The sequence below is a fragment of the Bombina bombina genome, chromosome 5 (assembly GCF_027579735.1).
Source record: "Bombina bombina isolate aBomBom1 chromosome 5, aBomBom1.pri, whole genome shotgun sequence".
NCBI classification, from domain to species: domain Eukaryota; kingdom Metazoa; phylum Chordata; class Amphibia; order Anura; family Bombinatoridae; genus Bombina; species Bombina bombina.
Genome location: NC_069503.1, coordinates 1,021,470,944 through 1,021,495,360, shown reverse-complemented (window position 1 = coordinate 1,021,495,360; position 24,417 = coordinate 1,021,470,944).

The following is a 24,417-nucleotide window of genomic DNA, read 5'->3' as shown; positions in this document are numbered from 1 at the left end:
AAATGCCTGAATAGCGCAAGAGATTACAGAGTCATAAACAGATAAATATGACATGCATACGAGTGGCTCACAGAGAGCTAAGGAGTCCAGACCAGTTACCACAAATTCATGATATCATACTTGGAGTTGAGCCCATTTGGAATACGAGTGCCCATTGTGAAAATCCAATGGGCTTCTCTCAACTCCAGCATGCGATCTATGGAACCTCCCCTTTTAGGTCTGTGAACCCTTTCTATAGCACTCCAAGAAAAGGAAGAAAGGTTCCCTCCATGGTAGACCCCGAAATGCTGGACTACAGGGGTACTCGATTTAACTGTAGTAAAAGAGGAAAGATGTTCCCTAATTCTGGTGTTTACATCTCTGGAGGTAAGACCTATGTATTGAATTTTACATGAGGAGCAGTTAAGTACATAAATCACATTAGTACATGTGCAATTTAAAAGTGTTTTGATATTAAATGTTTTCCCTGTAACATAACTGGTAAATGTATTTCCAGTGCGTACAAAGTCACACGGTTTGCATTTTCTGTGGCCGCATTTATGCATGCCCTGATGTCTGATCCACGCACAAGCATCATTAGTCTTAGTCGGCAACATAGTTGGAGATAGCTGGGAGCCCAGTGTGGGACCTTTCCTGTATGCACACCTAACACCACTTTTAACCATTTCAATTAATTTATCATCTGCATTGAGGATTTTAAAGTGCTTGCGTATAATGGAACAAATGTCATTGTATTGTCCACTGTGAGTGGTGACAAACGTCACACCATCAAAGGGCTTAGAATCATTTATTTGTCTATCTACCAGAAGACTATCTCTAGTTTTGGAGCTCACCAAATGTTTGGCCTTACGAATGGCTTTTTTTGGATATCTGCGTTGTTGAAGCCTAGATTCAAGGTCCCTGGCTAAAGTCTTGAAGTCGCTGTCATCTGAACAGTTTCTTTTTAATCTGATCATTTCCCCTTTAGCAATTGCTTCTGGGACATGTTTCGGATGGCAGCTAGTCCCGAATAAGACTGAATTCCCTGAGATGGGTTTCCTGTAGGAAACTGTTTTAACTCTGCCATCTGGGAGCCCTATAAGGGTAAGATCTAAAAAATTAGCACTTATGTCATTAAATTCAAATGTAAATTTGAGATTCATGTCATTTGAATTTAGGGTTGAACAGAATTCTACAGCTTGTTGTTGGGTTCCTGTCCATATGAAGATCAGATCGTCTATATATCTTCGATATGTAGATATATAGACACGGAAAGGGTTACTATCTCCAAAGATGTGGAAGAGCTCCCAGAATCCTAGGAACAGATTAGCATAGGATGGGGCAAATTTTGCCCCCATCGCTGTTCCACACCTTTGGAGATAGTACACCCCCTCGAACACAAAAAAATTGTGTGTAAGGAGGAACCCCACAACTTTCACAATAAAACAATTGAAATCTTCAGTGTAATTACCAAAGTTGTCTAAGAAAAAACAAATTGCCTTCAAACCTGTGTCATGTGGTATACAAGAGTAGAGTGAGACAGCATCCACAGTCAACCATCTGGATTGTGATGTCCAGACTACATTTTTCATTAACTGTAAAACATGTTTAGTATCTCGCAAATGCGAGGGTAATGAAATAACCATTGGCTGTAGGATGCTGTCCACCCACTCAGATAAATTACACAGCAGGGAATCAACCCCACTTACAATTGGGCGACCTTTAACTTCAGAGAGGGACTTGTGGACCTTAGGAAAATGGTGGAAGGCAGGAATTTTAGGAAAATCTGGGACCAGGTATGCAAAGGTAGTTGGATCAATGAACCCTGATTCCACACCCTCGTCCAAAAGATCCACAAGCTCCCTCCTGAAGACAGAGGTGGGGTCACCTTTAAGGATGGAATATTCCTCCCTATTATTAAGTTGCCTTAATGCTTCAGCAACATAAGTTTCACGGTCAAGAACAACAGTCATACCTCCTTTATCGGCTTTTCTTATGGTGATGCTGGAGTTATCTTTTAACTCTTTGACTGCCGCTCTTTCCCTGAAACCCAAGTTGCTTTTAGGTCGTTTCTTGGACTGTTTGAGAGCAATAAGATCTTGTTCAACCCTGTTGTGAAAGGTTTCTATAACATTACCCCTAACCTGTATGGGGTAAAAAGTAGATTTTCCCTTCATCAGGGGGCCTCTATTAAGAGTGCCTTGCGTGTTATGAATAGATTCTGACTGTAATTGTTGCAAAGAGACTACATCACATGTTTGTGAAAAGGAGAGAGACTCATTATAAGTCGAAGTCCCCTGTTGTTCATTATCACTGGCTTCACTAGTTGATGAAAAATATTTTTTTAAAGTTATGTTTCTAGTAAATTTATTGAGATCCAATAAGGTTTTGAACACATCGAAGTCATTGGTAGGTGAAAAGTTGAGCCCCAGACTAAGTACTTTTAATTGATCAACAGTAAGCAATGTAGAAGACAAGTTGATAACATTACTATATGTAGCATCTATTTGTACTTTGTGATTGATTTGACTTGCCTCAGCTGGTATCTCTGCTGTGCCTGTGAGTTGTGATAAGATTGTGTTTTGGACTTCCTCCCTCCCCCTTTGTGTGGGATCTGGTCCTGGGGAAAAACCTGTTCCATAAGGCCTATATTTCCTGTTTGTGTGGCATTAACATGTAGACCTGGCTGGGATGCAGGTAAGGGATACATAGAATAATTAGAGTTCGTTTGGGGAGTTATATTATAGGGTGTCTCTACTGTATGTGGTGGGGGAGTGATTATAGACCTCTGTGCAGGTAGTGAGTTGCTTTGTATCTCTCCTATACACTGAGGTTCACTAGTATTAATACTGGTAGTTACACTTGATGTTTGAATGTTTGATATATCATCACTACCATCTGTACTATACTCAGTATCACTTCCAGAGAACGTTACATTTCTATTGTTATTCGTCTGTCTGTGTCTGTTCCTACGTCCCCTTCCTCTCCCCCCGAATCTGGGCTGATTTTGTCTAAATGTAGATCTTTGTTTTTTACTCCATATATACACTGTATTATTAAGATAATCATTCTTATCTCTCAAAAATTTAGTGTGTTTCCTCTCCATGATATTTGATCTGCTAGTAGCTAAAATACCTCTAAGGATGTTGTCAAATTTGGCAAAATCAGATACTGTGCTGCGCAAATTAAGTTCTGCCTGTAACTCTGCAATTTCTGACTTAATTTTATCAAGTTGCTTAACTTTGTATTGTAACATAAGAAGCATCAGATTAAGTGAGCAATTGGATAATACTTTGTTCCATTCTTCCACAAAGTCTTTATCATTACAGTCCACATCAAAGGTTGGAAATTTAAAAATACGTAGACCTCTGGGGATCATTTGTAATGATCGGTATTTCTCAATTGTCCAAATATCCCACTGGAGTTTGGATTCCTTAATCAGCAGATCTTCCATCATGTCAAAGAGTGAGCTAAGTGCTAGTACACTTTTGTCCTCAGAAAATATCACTTCACTACTAGCAGTCCCTTCATATCTTGCTGAATAGGGCATCAAAGAGTAAAATTGCTGTATAGGAGGGTGTATAGAGGTGTGAGCCATTTCGTCCATATTACTGTGGGGAGCTTAAGACTTTGCTTTGTGTGTGTAACAGGCGCTGCTACTGAGTGTTGGTACTGCCAGTAAAGTACCCAAATGATCAAACATACAAAAGAAAGAACTCAGTAGTGCTAAAACAAATGCGTGAAAAGCCACTTGAGGTCAGCTAATAGTTAATAGTGCAGTGTATTCCAAACTGTATGACAGCTTAAGGAAACTTATATAGGTAACTGCATAGGCGAATTGGTCAAAATAAGTCCCCCACTGTTGCCCAAGCCTGCTTACTATACCGGACACTTTGGGATCTACGATGCACGGGTACCTTATACCATCTCCGAGTGCTCGTTTCTTCACCGGCTCAGCTGCTTGGCGTCCTCGTGGGTCTGCAGATGTACAGCGTCTCTCCTCTTCGATGAGCGCTAGATCCTATTGGCTAATCAAAGCGTCAATCAGCAGTAACCAATCCGTGGAAAGTACCGATGCTGAAGAATCACCAATAACTATTTGCTGCACGCACACACCTCCCCACAGCTTAACAGTCCAGGATACACTGGCAAAATGTAGAAATTAGAAAAGCGGTAGTCCTGGAGAGTATAGTTAAAACGTCTTTATTTCAAACTCTGTTTAAAAACGAATGGCAATCACAGGTAAAAACATCACAGGTGTGGCACTGTTTGGCTTACGCGTTTCGGCTGGGAGCCGTAGTCATAGCCTATAGTGCTGTGTGACACACCTCTCTAAATACTCATACCTAAAATCCTATTGGTTAAAAATTAGAACACACCTGTTGATTACATACTCTATACAAAGAGAACTAATATTAACAGTACCTCCTAAGCAATTAAACCTAGCGATTTTGACAAATACAACATTCACTTATATATGGAATAAACATGTTGCAGAATGAGAAATACACACCAAAACCTTCCAAATGGGCTCAACTCCAAGTATGATATCATGAATTTGTGGTAACTGGTCTGGACTCCTTAGCTCTCTGTGAGCCACTCGTATGCATGTCATATTTATCTGTTTATGACTCTGTAATCTCTTGCGCTATTCAGGCATTTGATTTCAATTGTCCATATATACTTTACCCTGGATTACTTAGGACAATCATGTAACTTAGAAATTTTACCCATATTATTGCTTACGATTAAGATCTATAATTATGTTATAGGGTTAGGGTCCGCCTTAACAGTATTAGACTCTTCTATGTGTATAACATGTTTTGACTTTTGACCCTTCATATTCTGTGTTAGAATGAGAATATATACAGCTAATATGGTACACATAGTACACAATGTGTGTTTTGAGATTTTGCACATTGTATATTGCACAATTCCTATTTTGGAGGTTTGGTGTGTATTTCTCATTCTGCAACATGTTTATTCCATATATAAGTGAATGTTGTATTTGTCAAAATCGCTAGGTTTAATTGCTTAGGAGGTACTGTTAATATTAGTTCTCTTTGTATAGAGTATGTAATCAACAGGTGTGTTCTAATTTTTAACCAATAGGATTTTAGGTATGAGTATTTAGAGAGGTGTGTCACACAGCACTATAGGCTATGACTACGGCTCCCAGCCGAAACGCGTAAGCCAAACAGTGCCACACCTGTGATGTTTTTACCTGTGATTGCCATTCGTTTTGAAACAGAGTTTGAAATAAAGACGTTTTAACTATACTCTCCAGGACTACCGCTTTTCTAATTTCATGATTCAGATAGAACATACAATTTTAATCAACTTTCTAATTTACTCCTATTATCTTATTTGCTTCCTTCTCTTGATATCCTTTGCTGAAGAAACAGCAATGCACACGTGTGAGCCAATAACATTAGGCATATATTATTATTATCTGTTATTTGTAGAGCGCCAACAGATTCCGCAGCGCTAATATATGTGCAGTCACCATTCAGCAGCTACTAAGTCTACCTAGGTATGCTTTTTTAACAAAGGTTACCAAGAGAAAGAATCAAATTATATAATAGAATTAAATTGGAAAGTTGTTTAAAATTGTATGCTCTGGTTGAATCATGAAAGAAAAAAAAATTAGTTTCATGTCTCTTTAAATCATAGCAGCGCAATATAGTAACATTTTCTCAAACACCTGTAAGTAAAATAAAACCTATTTAAGTTTTTCTCCCTCTCACATAAATGATAACTTATCATTAGAGAGAAAGTGTTTGCAGGGCAAAGTATTATCATTTACTTTGTTTTTATTTTCTGACATTCGTGATCTGTTAGTTCAAGAGATGCGTTTATTTTAGATCCAGACACACTGTAGTTTTCACAAGAAGAGGTGATAACCTAGTCTCACCTCACTGAACAAAAAGGAAGAAGAATATTCTCCTGAGGACCAATTATTATTGAGATCCAAGGAAGATGATTTCTGAACAAGCCACAAGTTTATGGTGTCTGCGCTGTTTTTTCTTATTGTTTGCCTTTTTCACTTGCGTTCTGACTATTGTCACTAATTATGTTCACTTTACAGTTTACAAGGGTTAAAATAAAGAGCAGCAGGGTATGAGATGGTGACAAAAAAACACTTCTAAAGTAAGTTTTAAAAGAAAAAGGAGTGAGAGGGTTTAAACTGTGTTACAAGAGGAGCAGTTGCCTCTCAATTAGCCACACTGATTCTCACTATGTGGTCCTATGTAGAGATCTAAGGCTGCAGATAAGATCATTTCTCTTCTATACGTTTATTTATTATAAAGATACATATGCAAAACTAACATATTTTTAGGTCTGACAGGCATAGCCTTGTTTCTGCTTAAAAATGTTAAATCCGATTAGGACAAAGGTAGGAGACCTGTGCCCAAATTTGAAATAATTGTTTTGTGGGTGGACAGTATGGTGATAGCCCAAGATAATCAATCTTTTTTGTTTTGCACCTTATACTATATGTGTGACAAGTTGATTTAGGATACAATAAATCTCAAGGAGTGGAGATGCAGATTAAATTCCCAAACTTAATTAGTTTTAAATTAAAATCAAAAGACAAATGTATTAAAAAATATATCTTGTGTTTCTAAAACACTATATTTAAAAATGTATTACATTCCTTTGTGTTTGGAACAATTGATGTTGCTATATAAAATAAACCATTTTTTTCTGTAGGAGAATTCGCTATTAGTTAGTAAGCATGTATATACGCATGTGTGCACTTACAGTTTTACTGTAAATTTAAACATATTTTCTTTCTAATGACACCGTGAGTCCACAGATTATCTAATTACTATTAGGAATATCACTCCTGCCCAGCAGGAGGCAGCAAAGAGCAACACAGCAAAGCTGTTAAATATCACCTCCCTTCCCTCCAACCCCAGTCATTCTCTTTGCCTACGTTAGAGCAAGGAAGTGGTAAAGTTTAGGTGTCTGGAAAGAATCTTCAATCAAGATTTTATTATTTTTCAATAGTACAAGCTTGTGCTGCTTTTCTACTAGGGTGTAGCCGTAGTTTATGTCAGTCTCTTCAGTAGAGCAGTGGTGGTTTTTAAGCAATGGGAACTTGTGGGGTACAATCCTCACTGCGCCTCCCATGTAGTTAATGCTGTCCTAATATTGAAAGCCTGAGTAAGATTTCTCAGTCTTTGAGGCCTATCTATCAAGCCGTCAACTTTCTTGCATTCAACGGCACCAATACGCTCGCCTAACATTGCCTAACATCGCGGCCGTGGACCTGAATACAATCTCCATAATTATAAAAAAAGCTGGCAAAAAGCCGTGCACCAAGTATGGGGGCGATGAGCAGCGGACTGTTGTTAACTAGCAGTCATCGATCTCGCTGCTATTTGACTTTTTACCAACTTTATTTATACCCTATCACTAAACACCGCCACTATACTAAAATGTTTAACCCCTATCCCGCTGCTCCTGGACCCCACCGCAACTAAATAAAAGTATTAACCCCTATCCCGCCGCTCCCGGACCCCACCGCAACAAAATAAAATGTATTAACCCCTAAAACCCTGGCTTTCCACATCATTACCACTAACTAAACCTATTAACCCCTAAACCGCCAGCCCCCCACATCGCCATAAACTAAATGAAGCTATTAACCCCTTAACCTAACAACCGCTAACTTTACATTAAAATTACAACATCCCTATCTTATAATAAATTTAAACTTACCTTTAGAATTAAAAGAAATTATAGTAAACTATTAATTAACCAACCCTAACTATTATAATAAAAATACATTCAACTACCAATTAAATTAACTATATTTCATATTTAAAAACCTAATACTACTCAAATTATTTAAATCTACAATTAAAAATTTCTAAATTACAAAAAAATAAACACTAAGTTACAAAAATAAAAAACAGTAAGTTACAAAAAATAAAAAACCACAGTATCAAAAATAAAAAAAGAATTACACCTAATCTAATAGCCCTATCAAAATAAAAAGCACACCCAAAATAAAATAAAAAAACCTAGCCTACAATAAACTACAAATGTCCCTTAAAAGGACCTTTTGTGGGGCATTGCCCCAAAGAAATCAGCTCTTTTACCTGTAAAAAAAATACAAAACACCCCCCAAACAGCCAATTGGATGAGAGCTCCTCAAATCCTATTGACTGATTGGAACAACCAATAGGATGAGAGCTGCTCAAATCCTATTGGCTGATTGGAACAGCCAATAAGATTTTATCGGCTCTAATCCTATTGCCTGATTGGAACCTTTCAGCCAATAGTAATGCAAGGGACGCCATTTTGGATGACGTCACTTGCATTCAAGATCCAGTTTACGGCGGAGACCGTATTGAAGAGGAGCTCCTCGTCAGATGTCTTCAGGATGGACCCCCTCCTCGCCGGATGGATGAAGAAAGAAAAGGCTGCATGGATAAAGACTTTGCTGGCTGGATGAAGATGGAAGATGCCGCCCGGATGAAGACTTCTTGCCGGCTGGATGGATCCCTCAAGCGGATCTTCAAAAACTGTAAGTGGATCGGCAGGGGTTAGTGTTTTTTTAAGTTTTTTTGGGTGGATTTTATTTTTAGAGTAGGGTCTGGGCAGTAAAAGAGCTAAATGCCCTTTGAAGGGCAATGCCCATACAAATGCCTTTTTCAGGGCAATGGGGAGCTTATGTTTTTTAGATAGGGTTTTTATCTGGGGGGGTTAGTTGTGTGGGTGGTGGGTTTTACTGTTGAGGGGGTGTTTGTATTTTTTTTTTACAGGTAAAAGAGCTGATTTCTTTGGGGTAATGCCCCGCAAAAGGCCCTTTTAAGGGCCATTGGTAGTTTATTGTAGGCTAGGTTTTTTATTTTTTATTTTGGGGTGTCTTTTTTATTTTGACAGGGCTATTAGATTATGTATAATTCTTTTTAATTTTTGATACTGTGGTTTTTTATTTTTTGTAACTTAGTGTTTTTTGTAACTTAGTGTTTTTTATTTTTTGTAACTTAGTGTTTTTTATTTTTTGTAACTTACGCCTAGATTTGGAGTTCTGCGTCAAAAGCAGTGTTAAGGGCTCCTAACGCTGCTTTTTACCACCCGCTGGTATTTAGAGTCAGTCAGGAAAGGGTCTAACGCTCACTTTCCAGCCGCAACTTTTCCATACTGCAGATCCCCTTACGCCAATTGCGTATCCTATCTTTTTAATGGGATCTTCCTAACGCCGGTATTTAGAGTCTTGGCTGAAGTGAGCGGTAGACCCTCTACCGACAAGACTCCAGCCGCAAAAAAAAGTCAGGAGTTAAGAGCTTTATGGGCTAACGCCGGTTTATAAAGCTCTTAACTACTGTGCTCTAAAGTACACTAACACCCATAAACTACCTATGTACCCCTAAACCGAGGCCCCCCCCACATCGCTGCCACTCTAATAAAAATGTTTAACCCCTAATCTGCCTACCGCACACCGCCGCCACCTACATTATCCCTATGTACCCCTAATCTGCTGCCCCTAACATCGCCGACACCTACATAATATTTATTAACCCCTAATCTGCCCCCCCAATGTCGCCGCTACCTTACCTACACTTATTAACCCCTAATCTGCTGACCGGACCTCGCCGCCACTATAATAAAGGTATTAACCACTAAACCGCCTCACTCCCGCCTCAAAAACCCTATAATAAATAGTATTAACCCCTAATCTGCCCTCCCTAACATCGCAGCCACCTAACTTCAAGTATTAACCCCTAATCTGCCAACCGGACCTCGCTGCTACTCTAATAAATGTATTAACCCCTAAAGCTAAGTCTAACCCTAACCCTAACACCCCCCTAAGTTAAATATAATTTTTATCTAACAAAATAAATTATTTCTTATTAAAAAAATTAATCCTATTTAAAGCTAAATACTTACCTGTAAAATAAACCCTAATATAGCTACAATATAACTCATAATTATATTGTAGCTATTTTAGGATTTATATTTATTTTACAGGAAACTTTGTATTTATTTTAACTAGGAACAATAGCTATTAAATAGTTATTTACTATTTAATACCTACCTAGTTAAAATAATTACAAAATTACCTGTAAAATAAATCCTAACCTAAGTTACAATTAAACCTAACACTACACTATCAATAAATTAATTAACTAAACTAACTACAATTACCTACAATTAAATCAACTAAACTAAATTACAAAAAAAAAAAGATTACAAGAATTTTAAACTAATTACACCTACTCTAAGCCCCCTAAAAAAATAACAAAGCCCCCCAAAATAAAAAAAATGCCCTACCCTATTCTAAAATAAAAAGTTAACAGCTCTTACACATTACCTTACCAGTCCTTAAAAGGGCTTTTTGCGGGGCATGCCCCAAAGAAATCAGCTCTTTTTCCTGTAAAAAAAAATATACAATACCCCCCAACATTAGAATCCACCACCCACATACCCCTAATCTAACCCACCCAAACCCCCCCTTAAAAAACCTAACACTAAGCCCCTGAAGATCTTCCTACCTTGTCTTCACCCAGCCGGGTACCATCCGATCCGTCCAGAAGAGGGTCCGAAGTCTTCATCCTATCCGGCCAGAAGAGGTCCTCCAGAGGGTCCGAAGTCTTCATCCAGGCGGCATCTTCTATCTTCTTCCATCCGGAGCGGAGCGGGTCCATCTTGAAGCAGCCGGCGCGGATCCATCCTCTTCTTCCGACGTCCTAACACTGAATGAAGGTTCCTTTAAATGACGTCATCAAAGATGGCGTCCCTCGAATTCCGATTGGCTGATAGGATTCTATCAGCCAATCGGAATTAAGGTAGGAAAATCTGATTGGCTGATTCAATCAGCCAATCAGATTGAGCTCACATTCTATTGGCTGTTCCGATCAGCCAATAGAATGCAAGCTCAATCTGATTGGCTGATCCAATCGGATTGAACTTGAATCTGATTAGCTAATTGAATCAGCCAATCAGATTTTTCCTACCTTAATTCCGATTGGCTGATAGAATCCTATCAGCCAATCGGAATTTGAGGGACGCCATCTTGGATGACGTCATTTAAAGGAACCTTCATTCTGTGTTAGGATGTCGGAAGAAGAGGATGGATCTGCGCCGGCTGCTTCAAGATGGACCCGCTCCACTCCGGATGGAAGAAGATAGAAGATGCCGTCTGGATGAAGACTTCGGACCCTCTGGAGGACCTCTTCTGGCCGGATAGGATGAAGACTTCGGACCCTCTTCCGGACGGATCGGATGGTACCCGGCTGGGTGAAGACAAGGTAGGAAGATCTTCAGGGGCTTAGTGTTAGTTTTTTTAAGGGGGGTTTGGGTGGGTTAGATTAGGGGTATGTGGGTGGTGGGTTGTAATGTTGGGGGGGTATTGTATGTTTTTTTTACAGGCAAAAGAGTTGATTTCTTTGGGGCATGCCCCGCAAAAAGCCCTTTTAAGGGCTGGTAAGGTAATAGAGCTGTTAACTTCTTATTTTAGAATAAGATAGGGCATTTTTTTATTTTGGGGGGCTTTGTTATTTTCTTAGGGGGCTTAGAGTAGGTGTAATTAGTTTAAAATTCTTGTAATCTTTTTTTTTTGTAATTTAGTTTTTTTTTTGTAATTTAGTTTAGTTGATTTAATTGTAGGTAATTGTAGTTAGTTTAGTTAATTAATTTATTGATAGTGTAGTGTTAGGTTTAATTGTAACTTACCAGACCTTTTTGTATATCCTGTGTTTAATTGTAACTTAGGTTAGGATTTATTTTACAGGTAATTTTGTAATTATTTTAACTAGGTAGGTATTAAATAGTTAATAACTATTTAATAGCTATTGTACCTAATTAAAATAAATACAAAGTTGCCTGTAAAATAAATATAAATCCTAAAATAGCTACAATATAATTATTCGTTATATTGTAGCTATATTAGGGTTTATTTTACAGGTAAGTATTTAGCTTTAAATAGGAATACTTTAGTTAATAAGATTTAATTTATTTCGTTAGATAAAAGTTATATTTAACTTAGGGGGGTGTTAGGGTTAAACTTAGCTTTAGGGGTTAATACATTTATTAGAGTAGCGGCGAGGTCCGGTCGGCAGTTTTAGGGGTTAATACTTGAAGTTAGGTGTCGGCGATGTTAGGGAGGGCAGATTAGGGGTTAATACTATTTATTATAGGGTTTTTGAGGTGGGAGTGCGGCGGTTTAGGGGTTAATACATTTATTATAGTGGTGGTGAGGTCCGGTCGGCAGATTAGGGGTTAATAAGTGTAGGTAAGGTAGCGGCGACATTGGGAGGGCAGATTAGGGGTTAATAAATATAATATAGGTGTCGGGGATGTTGGGGGCAGCAGATTAGGGGTTCATAGGTATAATGTAGGTAGCGGCGGTGTCCGGAGTGGCAGATTAGGGGTTAATAATAAAATGCACGGGTCAGCGATAGCGGGGGCGGCAGATTAGGGGTTAATAAGTGTAAGGTTAGGGTTGTTTAGACTCGGGGTTCATGTTAGGGTGTTAGGTGCAGACTTAGAGACTGTTTCCCCATAGGAAACAATGGGGCTGCGTTAGGAGCTGAACGCTGCTTTTTTGCAGGTGTTAGGTTTTTTTTCAGCCCAAACTGCCCCATTGTTTCCTATGGGGATATCGTGCACGAGCACGTTTTGCCAGCTAGCCGCTACCGTAAGCAACGCTGGTATTGAGAGTTGAAGTGGCAGTAAATATGCCTGTACGCTCCCTTTTTGGAGCCTAACGCAGCCCTTCAGAGAACTCTCAATACCAGCGTTATTTAAAAGGTGCGGGGGAAAAAAAACACCCCTTTGGCCGCAAAACTCTAAATCTAGGCGTTAGTGTTTATTTTTTTTGTAATTTAGAAATGTTTAATTATAGATTTAAATAATTTGAGTAGGGTTAGGTTTTTAAATATGTAATATAGTTAATTTAATTGGTAGTTTAATGTATTTTTAGTATAATAGGGTAGGTTAATTGTTTAATATAGCTTAATTTAATTGTAGGATAATAGGGTAGGTCAATAAATAGTTTAATATAGTTTATTTTAATTCTAAAGGTAAGTTTATATTTATTATAATATAGAGATGTTGTAATTTTAGGTTGTTAGGTTAAGGGGTTAATAGCTTAATTTAGTTTATGGCCATGTGGGGTCTGGCGGTTTAGGGGTTAATAGGTTTAGTTAGTGGTATTGATGTGGGAGGCCAGGGGTTTAGGGGTTAATACTTTTATTTAGTTGCAGTGGGGTCCAGGAGCGGTGAGATAGGGGTTAATACTTTTATTTAATTTTGGTGGGGACGGGGAGCGGCGGGATAGGGGTTAATACATTTTATTTAGTGGCGGCAATGTTGAGGCGAGAGATTAGGGGTGTTTAGACTTGGGATTTATGCTAGGGTGTTAGGTATAAACGTTACTGGTTTTCTACCATAGAAATCAATGGGATATCTGGCAGCATCGAACATAAGCTTTCGCTGCTTTCAGACTCCCATTGATTCCTATGGCATCCGCAGCCTCCAGGGTGGCGGATTGAAAACCATGTACGCTGGCCCAGAATAGCCGCGAGCGTACCAGTTAACTATTTGATAACTTTTAAAAAATGTCAAATAGTGCCGAATGTGTATTTGGAACATCTGTAATGACATAAGCATTGATCTGTGTCGGATTGAGACTGGCAGATCGTAGGTTACGTCACAGATTTCAAATTTTGCCGGGCTGTAGGCTTTGATAACTATGTCAAATCAAGCTTGCCACAATTACGCTGACGAATTCCAGCGTATTTCAGGTTGATGGCTTGATAAATATCCCTCTTTATCTCTTTTTCCACAGGTACATGTGAAGGAGAAGACCTCTCAAACCTAGTGAGCTGCCTTGCTACCAGGCAGACTTTATTGAGGTAAGTGCTATTTTTATTTTTCTGGGCTGCATCAGGAAAAAGATGGCACTTTACTGTTTATTTTAATGGGACACTGAATATGGCCCATGGCAAGTTGATGGGCTTATTTTAGGCAGTGGTGCAGGCACTGGGGACGAGGAGATGGGCTCAGTTTTAAGGTGGTGTGTTTTTACTTGCTCCCGGCGGTATTTTACCTCAGTGCAATCATGCCGACTGGGAGGTTAGTTCAATTGCGCTCATGATGGGCGGGGCTAACTGACGAGCTGAAAATTTCCTTTTCACTCTCTTCTCTTCATTTCCTGTGTGCCGGAGGGGAGAGATTTTACTGCGGTTCCAGTCTTGTGTCCTACGCTCGACGGACCTTGCATACAACGCTCCGGTTTGAGTCCAAAATCCATCTGATATCTATTGGCTCCGGTTCTCCAAGCAGGGCAGGTAGACACCGCAGCAAGAGCTAGCTGAGGTGTAGAGGCGGTCCGGGGTTATTAATTTTAAAACAGTAGACTAAAGTTTTTGCTGTAAAAATAAAACAGTTTTCCTTTTTTATATTTAAAGGGACAGTAACGTTTTTTCTTTGTGTGAACTTTTAAATAAATATGTAGTACTTTTATTTTTAATTCTGGGTAAATATGGACCAGGAGGCTTTGCAAGATGTTACATGTACTTTATGTTTGGATGTTAATGTTGAACCACCAATTCCTTTCTGTTCCTCATGTATTGAGAGAACATTAAATTACAGGGATAGACTTTTTGATTCTGAGCCAACATTGTCTAGGACGGAGGCTGTTCAGGAGTCTACTGACAATGTTCAAGATATGCCGCAGCTTTCTCCTCAGGTGTCCCAAATACTATCGTCCACACATACAGAGCTCCACCTGGAGTGACTTTGCAAGACATTGCTTCCCTCATGTCTTCTGCGGTATCTGATGCGTTGTATGCTTTTCCCGTGCTGTAGGGAAAGCGCAAGAGGAAATGTAAAGAATCAGTGAGTAAGGTTTCTGACACGGTCGTGGCTATTCCGAATGTTCCCTCCCAAAAATCTGAGGAGAAGGATACTTCGGTAGCATCTGAGGGTGAAATCTCAGACTCAGACAGTGTAATTCCTTCTTCTGATGCTGAAGTTGTATCCTTCAGGTTTAAGCTGGAACACCTCCGTTTTCTACTTAAGGAGGTTTTGGCTACCTTGGACGACTCCGACACTACTGTCATAGTCAACCCTAAGAAGTCTAGCAAACTTAACAAGTATTTTGATGTACCTTCCATGGTGGAGGTTTTTCCCGTACCAGATTGGGCTACAGAGATTATTGCTAGGGAATGGGAGAGACCGGGAATCCCTTTTTCTCCATCCCCTATTTTTAAGAAGATGTTTCCTATTGCTGACTCTATCAAGGAGTCTTGGCAGATGGTCCCCAAGGTGGAAGGGGCAATTTCAATTTTAGCTAAGAGAACACTATTCCCATAGAGTATAGCTGTTCTTTCAAAGATCCTATGGATAAGAAGTTGGAATGGTTGCTCAAACAGATGAATGTACACCAGGGTTTACAATGGCAACCTGCGGTGTGTATTGCTACCGTCACTAGAGTGGCGGCATACTGGTTTGATGCATTGTCTTATTCTATTCAGACAGGCACTCCCCTTGAAGAGATCCAGGATAGGATCAAGGCCCTAAAGTTGGCCAATTAATTTATTACTGATGCTTACCTACAGGTTATCAAGTTGGGAGCAAAAATTTTGGGGTTTATTGTACTGGCCCGTAGAACCTTATGGTTGAAATCCTGGTCTGCAGATGTGTCATCTGAAATCCTGGTCTGCGGAGGAAAGGGGCATTTCTTCCCTCAGGATAAAAGAAATAAGCAGAAGGGATGTCAGAGTAATTTTAGTTCCTTTTCGATACTTCAAGGGTAAGCCTTCCTCTCTATCTACCAAGCAGGAACAGTTCAAGCCTTCCTGGATACACAACCAGTCTTGGAACAAGGGAAAGCAATCTAAGAAACCCGCTAATGAGTAAAAGTCAGCATGAAGGGTCTTCCCCCGATCCGGGATTGGATCTTGTGGGGGCAGACTTTCCTTCTTCGCTTGGGTTCGGGATGTTCAGGATCCCTGGGCGGTAGACATCGTGTCCCAGGGATACAAACTAGAGTTCAAGACCTTTCCTCCCAGGGGCAGGTTTCTGCTCTCAAGATTATCTGTAGACCAGCTAAAAAGAGAGGCGTTCTTACACTGTGTTCGGGACCTCTCCAACCTGGGAGTGATAGTTCCTGTTCCAGTGCAGGAGCAGGGTCTAGGATTTTACTCCAATCTGGTTGTGGTTCCCAAAAAAGAGGGAACTTTCAGACCAATTTTAGATCTCAAAAGTCTAAACAAATTCCTCAGAGTACCATCCTTCAAGATGGAAACTATTCGTTCCATTCTTCCCTTGGTTCAAGAGGGTCAATTTATGATAACAGTAGATTTAAAGGACACGTACCTGCATGTTCCCATCCACAGGGATCATTACAAGTTTCTGAAATTTGCATTTCTAGACAAACACTTCCAGTTTGTGGCTCTTCCATACGGCCTTGCCACAGCTCCCAGAATTTTTTCAAAGGTTCTGAGATCCCTGTTGGCGGTGCTCCGGTTGCAGGGCATTGCAGTGGCACCTTATCTGGATGATATTCTGGTTCAGGTGTCATCCTTTTAACAAGCAAGCTCCCACACAGAGATGTTGTTATCCTTCCTGTGCTCTCACGGATGGAAGGTGAATTTGGGAAAGAGTTCCTTAATTCCAACTACAAGGGTAGTGTTCTTCAGAACCATAATAGATTCCCTATTGATGAAGATATTTTTGACAGAGGTCACAAAATCAAAGATTTTCGATTCTTGTCTGGCACTTCAGTCCTCTCCTTGGCCATCAGTGGCTCAATGTATGGAGGTGATCGGTCTGATGATACCTGCCATGGACATCATTCCCTTTGCCCGTTTCCACCTCAGACCTCTGCAGTTATGCATGCTCAGGCAGTGGAATGGGGATTATGCGGATCTGTCACTGCGATTACATCTGGATCAAGCGACCAGGGATTCTCTTCTTTGGTGGTTGTTTTAGGATCATCTCTCCCAGGGAACCTGCTTCTGCAGACCACTTGGGTGATTGTGACAAAGGATGGCAGCCTGCTGGGATGGGGAGCAGTCTGGGGCTCTCTAAAGGCTCAGGGTACATGGACTCGGAAAGAGTCTGTACTACCCATAAACATCCTAGAGCTGAGGGCGATCTTCAATGCTCTTCTGACCTGGCCTCAGTTAGTTTCGGCTTGATTTATCAGGTTCCAATCGGACAACATAACCTCAGTGGCTTAGATCAACCATCAGGAGGGAACTCAGAGTTCCTTGGCCATGACATAGGTAGCCAAAATTATTCAGTGGGCGGAGACCCACGACTGCTGTCTATCCACAATCCACATTCCAGGAGTGGACAATTGGGATTTTCTGAGCAGACAGACCTTTCACCGGGGGGGGGGGGGGAGTGGGAACTCCATTCGGAAGTGTTTTCCAGCTTGATTCTCATATGGGGACAGCTGGAACTGGATCTCATGGCATCTCATCAGAATGCCATGCTCCCAAAGTATGGGTCGAGGTCCAGGGATCCTCAGGCTGTACTGATAGATGCTCTGGTGGTCCCTTGGAATTTCAGTCTTGCATACCTATTTCCTCCGTTCGGTCTCCTTCCTAGGGCCATTGCTCAAATCAAACAGGAGAGGGCATCGGTGATCCTCATTTCACCGGCGTGGTCTGCAGGATCTGGTATGCAGACCTAGTGGAGATGTCATCTCTCCCTCCTTGGAGACTTCCACTGAGGAAGGACCTTCTACTTCAAGGGCCATTTCTTCACCCAAATCTAGTTTCTCTGAAGCTGACTGCTTGGAGATTGAATGCTTAATTTTATCTAAGCATGGTTTTTCTGAGTCAGTCATTGAGACCATGATTCATGCTCGTAAGCATGTTACCAGGAAGATTTACCATAACATATGGTGTAAATATCTGCATTGGTGTGAATCCAGAGGCTACTCTTGTTGTAGAGTTCGGATTCCTAGAATTTTGTCTTTTCTCCAAGAGGGTTTGGAGAAGGGTTTATCGGCAAGTTCTTTGAAGGGTCAAATATCTGCCTTGTCTATTTTGTTACATAAACGTCTGGCGGATGTACCAGACCTGCAATCATTCTGTCAGGCCTTGGTCAGAATCAGGCCTGTGTTTTAACCAGTTACTCCTCCCTGTAGTCTTAACCTTGTTCTTAAAGTTCTTCAGCAGGCTCCGTTTGAGCCTATGCATACCTTAGATATTAAATTGTTATCTTGGAAGGTTTTGTTTCTTGTTGCTATTTCATCTGCTTGTAGAGTTTTAGAGCTCTCGGGCCTTACAGTACGAGTCTCCTTACCTTATTTTTCATTCAGATAAGGTAGTTTTGCATACTAAGTTAGGGTTTCTCCCTAAAGTGGTTTCAGATCGGAACATTAATCAGGAGATTGTTGTGCCTTCTTTATGTCCTAATCCTTCTTCTCATAAGGAACGTCTGCTGCACAACCTAGACGTGGTGCATGCTTTGAAATTCTGTTTACAGGCGACTCTGGGAAACGTAAGGGGCAGAAAGCTACGGCTACTTCTCTATCCTTGTGGCTGAAGAGAATATTTTGCGTGGCCTATACAACTGCTGGACAGCAGCCTCCTGAGAGAGTTATGGCTCATTCTATGAGGGCTGTTTCCTCTTCCTGGGCATTCAAAAATAAAGCTTCTGTAGAACAGATTTGCAAGGCTTCAACTTGGTCTTCTCTACACACTTTTTCCAATTTCTATAAATTTGATACTTTTGCCTTGGCTGAGTGAGGCTTCCTTTGGGAGAAAGGTTCTTCAAGCAGTGGTGCCTTCAGTTTAGGTTCCCTGTCTTGTCCCTCCCTTATCATCTGTGTCCTCTAGCTTGGGTATTGATTCCCAATAGTAATTAGATGATCCATGGACTCACTGTGTCATTAGAAAGAAAACAAAATTTATGCTTACCTGATAAATTTCTTTCTTTCTTGACACGGCACGCCCTGTTTTTTGACAGGTGTTTTTGTTATGTTATAAACCTCATGCACCTCTGCACCTTGTTGCTTCCTTTCTCTCCTTTACTTCGTCGAATGACTGAGGTTGGAGGGAAGGGAGGTGATATTTAACAGCTTTGCTGTGGTGTTCTTTGCAGCCTCATGCTGGGCAGTAGTGATATTCCCAATAGTAATTAGATGATCCATGGACTCACAGTGTCAATAAATAATTTTTTTTATCAGGTAAGCATAAATTTATTTTTTTAATTTTTATATGTAAAACATGTTTAAACTCTGTTTCTCATACATATACTGTATATCCCCTTTGTCCGAGATAATTGACAAGCGTTGTTTTTATGCAATTGGTTGATTGATTCCAGGGGAGGGGCTGTACAAGAGATTGTGCCATCTTACATTCTGGCAGTGGATCCTTTATTGCTGGCCAGTACAGGCATTGGTACCTTACCCCCACCCTCATATTGAAAAATAGAGACCTAGGTCATGAAGTGAATGATATATGAGTCTTCGTTATGAAGAAGCAGCCTTGACACATTTTCAAGATTTTGATATTTATGATTCTACAGTCAAAATCTATATTTTCTATAGATTCTATATTTTCTTTTTTCTAGACTATCTGCAAAAGCAGTCCTCAGTATCTACAATATAGTTTACCTTTTTAAATACCAAGTATCCTTAAAGGGACATAAAACCCAAATGTTTTCTTTCATGATTTGGAAATAGCATGCAACTTTCTAATTTACCTCTATTTTCTCATTTGCTTCATTCTCTTGATATACTTTGCTGAAAAGCATATCTAGATAGGCTCAGTAGCTACTGATTGGTTGCTGCACATAGATGCCTCATGTGATTGGCTCACCGATGTGCATTGCAATTTCTTCAACAAAGGATATCTAAAGACTTAAGCAAATTAGATCATTGAAGTAAATTGGAATGTTGTTTAAAATTGTATTCTCTACTTGAATGATAAAAGAAAATGTTTGGGTTTAATGTCCCTTTAAGCAACTTTCTAATTCAACCTATTATCAATCTGTCTTTGTTCTCTTGCTCTCTTTATTTGAAAAACAAACGCAGGAATTTAAGCTTAGGGGCGGGACCATTTTTGTTTCAGCACCCTGGATAGTGCTTGCTGATTTGTGGCTACAATTAGAAGAATTTGTTTTCTTTGTGATTTAGATAGAGCATGCAATTTTAAGCAACTTTCTAATTTACTCCTATTATCAAATTGGCTTAATCCTCTTGGTATCTTTATTTGAAATGCAAGAATGTAAGTTTAGATGCTGGCCCATTTTTGGTGAACAACCTGGGTTGTTCTTGCTGATTGGTGCATAAATTCATCCACCAATAAACAAGTACTGTCCATGGTACTGAACCAAAAAATAGCTTATATGCCTTATTTTTCAAATAAAGATGGCAAGAGAACAAGAAAAAAATGATAATAGGAGTAAATTAGAAAGTTGCTTAAAATTGCATGCTCTGTCTGAATCACGCAAAAAAAATTTTTTAGTTCAGTGTCCCTTTAATTAGAGAGGAAGGATAAAAAAAGAGAGCAGTTATCAAATATCCCATTAAATTGTTAAGAACTGATGTTATTAAATCAATGTAGTAACATCAATAATGTAATGCCTGTAATTTAATATTTACAATATATATTGCATGCACAAAGAGATATTACTCAAGGGGAAAAATACTACAGACACATATCACTGTTCATAATGCTTCTTAGAACAGTAACTGCTGATTGGACAGTTTCATATATAATCATTTGTAAAAGGTGAAATATGGAGGCTAAAAATAATGTAATGCCGAGGTTGATTCCAAACTGTCTGAAAAAAAAGGATAATCCATTATTATTATTTTTTTCAAGACTATTACAATCTTTCTGAGTCAAACACAGATGAGGTTTAAAATTACCATGGTGTTCAATCCCCATTTGACTCCATAAAGAGATAAACACAAAAATAAATACAGCTCTGAACAAGCAATGAACGACTGCTCAGGAGTTGAACGTTGTTTGCGATTGGTGTCTATGCACATACAGATCTCCAATGTTTCCCAAATTGAGATTGACAGCCCCTAATTCTGAGCTGCCCCTCTCAGAGAGTCATATCTGTCCAAGGACCACCCAGATATGCACATATGCCAACTCTTGTTATAAAAGTATATACATAAGGTCTAAACCCCCTATTCCGTCCTCCAAACTGTCTTAGCTTATCTAAATAAATAAGACAACACACACCATTGTTGGGAGAAAAAGGACCGGTCACGGTCCACGTTTATTAAATAAACGCTTTAACTAGTGCCTAAGCGTTACTCTAATTATGCTTAGACACTTAATCAACCTATCATCAAAAACTTGGCAACAAGTTCGTAATCATCGTTGGCGGCATCTCTCCCTATCCTAGCCCCTACTAGCAGATGGTCAAGGCCCCTTCCGATACCTGCAGCGTGCCACCCGGCTGACACGCCCAATGGCACTCAGAGAGAGTTGTGATGTTGAGAGATCTTCGGCCCACATTCGCGAGGGAGGGGACCCCCAGACCGGCGCCTGGCGGGCAGAACCCCTCCCTTATTTCTGGACCGTCACTCTTCTCTCTTTGTGCCCGCTCCCCAGAGCATTGACCACCCGCCTGCTGAGGCATATCCAACCAACCCGGTAAGGCGACCCCTGACCACAGAATCGTACAACCCAATAGCCAGGGGTGGATGGCTATATTAAAGACTCGGTCTTACTGCAGGCTAGCTCAATTAATCCTACCCCTGCCGAGTCGGCTCACCCTACTCAGCCGCTTCTTTGCCGCCAGACTCTTCTTCCTTGGGACGGGTGGGCAGGAAAAACCTTCTCCTTGAAGTCTGGAAACCGAAAGAGGCTGGAATCACTGCTGCAGGACCCTATAAAGGTAAGAACAGACACCGCCTCCCCAAAATGCAACATTGTAACAGACATGGCTTTAGCATTTCTCCAGACTTCAAGTTGGTAATCCCTTAATGTTGTTACTGGCCCACTAGAGGGCCCTCCACTATCATAAGGTCTAAACCCCCTATTCCGTCCTCCAAACTGTCTTAGCTTATCTAAATAAATAAGACAACACACACCATTGTTGGGAGAAAAAGGACCGGTCACGGTCCACGTTTATTAAATAAACGCTTTAACTAGTGCCTAAGCGTTACTCTAATTACGCTTAGGCACTTAATCAACCTATCATCAAAAACTTGGCAACAAGTTTGTAATCATCGTTGGTGGCATCTCTCCCTATCCTAGCCCCTACTAGCAGATGGTTAAGGCCCCTTCCGATACCTGCAGCGTGCCACCCGGCTGACACGCCCAATGGCAGGCCAGGCGAACTCTTGCCGCCAAACCAAACCAACAGGCACCTATTTATTAACCCCAACCATAAATAGCAACGATATTAACTTAACAGTAACTATAAAAAAAAACAGCAATAACAACAATAACATAACCACATTTTTGAACTTTACGAAATAACCCTCAATAGGGCTCCCCTGATGTCCTTTAGAAAAATATCCAGCCCAACGTCCATCAGGTGGACCCCATCTGGCCTAAATAGGTCCTTTTTGTCGGCCGTGATAGTTTCGTGCCGAACCACGAAACCCCCCAAACTCGTGACCGTCCTTCCCATCTCCCTATTGACTTTCTTGCGTACATTATACGCGGCCTTCTGGGTGACAATGTGTCTCCAATGCAGTCTTGCAACCACATTTGACCATCCCACAGTCACCTCCTTCAACCAAGTGTGCACCCAATGCACATCCGCTGACATTCTTTTTATCAGCTCCAATGCGGGCAGCGCCCCCAAATCATTTCCCCCGAGGTGCAGCACTAAAATATTAGGCCGCCCCCATCTCCTGTGCGCCTCCTGCAAGAGCGCCGGCAAATCAGCCCACAACAAACCCCTGCGCCCTAACCACCGGAAGCTTGCCTTGGACGTTGGGAATCCAAGTTGCTGTCCCTCCGGCGACCGCAGCGCCCTGATGTGAGCCCAGTGGATGTATGAATGCCCAACAATCCACACGCGAACTGGCAGGGCTTTCTCAATTACAACACCTGGTAAAACAGAGTACACCGTCATGAATTACCCGACAAATTAGCCACCCTTCAAAACGCCCCAGCCACCAGCAATTCCCAGCCCCCCAAACTGCCACTTAATTCTGCCCCTTAGTCGGTCTAATGTATGTTTTATATTGCGTAGACTTCCATCTACCGAGACGTTTAATCTCAGCTGCTGGGAGGCACTTCTGTGCCGCGCTGGTCGCTGCGCCTATTCTAAATGAATGCGGTGCAATCCTTTCAGGGTCCAACCCAGCTTTCTCGGCCGCCTTGGCGAGCACCCTACGGAATTGGAACGCAGACAATGCTGACCCGTCCTCATGTATGAAGAACAGCTCACCACCCGCCGGTCGTGCGGACAGGTACTGTTCAACACAACTGACCGGACAACTGTCAACACAATCCTGCTTAGTGAGTGGCAACCACGTCCCCCTGCCCTCTTGGTCAGTTTTGGACCTTGGCACGAATAATAGAAGACCCCCGTCTGTCACCCGAACGTGTTCAAACCGAACTCCTCCTGAGCCTTTCACCTTAGCCGATGCCACGAGCTCGCCCACTCTGAGCGCTCCTGCAAATGCCACTGCGAATGCAGCCCTAAACAACAGCCTTTCATATTCCGACTTGCAAACCAAATCCACGCTCGAGGCTAAACGCCTCAGCCTGTCCTGCGTTATTGGCTCCCTCCGGTCCTTTGGCCGGGGGGCCACCCTTCCCCAACCTTTCAACACCTTCCTGATCAGGAAGGCTCCCGAGTGGTCCGCGTGACCCAGCGCTTTATTAAAAAATGCAACAGCAGACAGTCTTCCTGCCGCACCAGCTCTACTGACCCCGTCACGCCTTAGCTGCGCCAGCCAGTCTAAAATATGCACCCTATTGGCCTTTTGTACCTGCATGCCCTTTTGTAGACAGAAAGCTTCCCAGCTGTTCCAGTGGCTCCTGTATGCCGACCATGTCCTGGGCGCCAAAGATGCCTTGATTAACGGTAAGATGGTTGCCCAATCTTCAACAACTGCCAAAGAAAAATTGGGCATGTTAGACCCTCCTCCGCTGCCATGGGAGCTGCTTCCCTAAACTGCCCCCATTTAAATCGAGAGAGTGCATCAGCTATAACGTTATGCACTCCCGGGATGTGTTTGGCGGTGAAGTGTATGTTACGCTGCAAGCAGCGCAACACCAAGTGCCTCAAGTAGCACACGACTGCTGGTGAGGACGCAGACAACCTGTTAATGGCGTACACCACACTCATGTTGTCTGTCCTGAACACCACCGAACGATTGGCTAACCTGTCCCCCCAAACTTCAATGGCTACAATGATGGGGAATAGTTCTAACAACGTCAGATTTTTAACGTAACCTGACGTCACCCACTCCCGTGGCCATGGAGCTGCGCTCCACTCCCCATCCAAATAAGCCCCATAGCCAAAGCC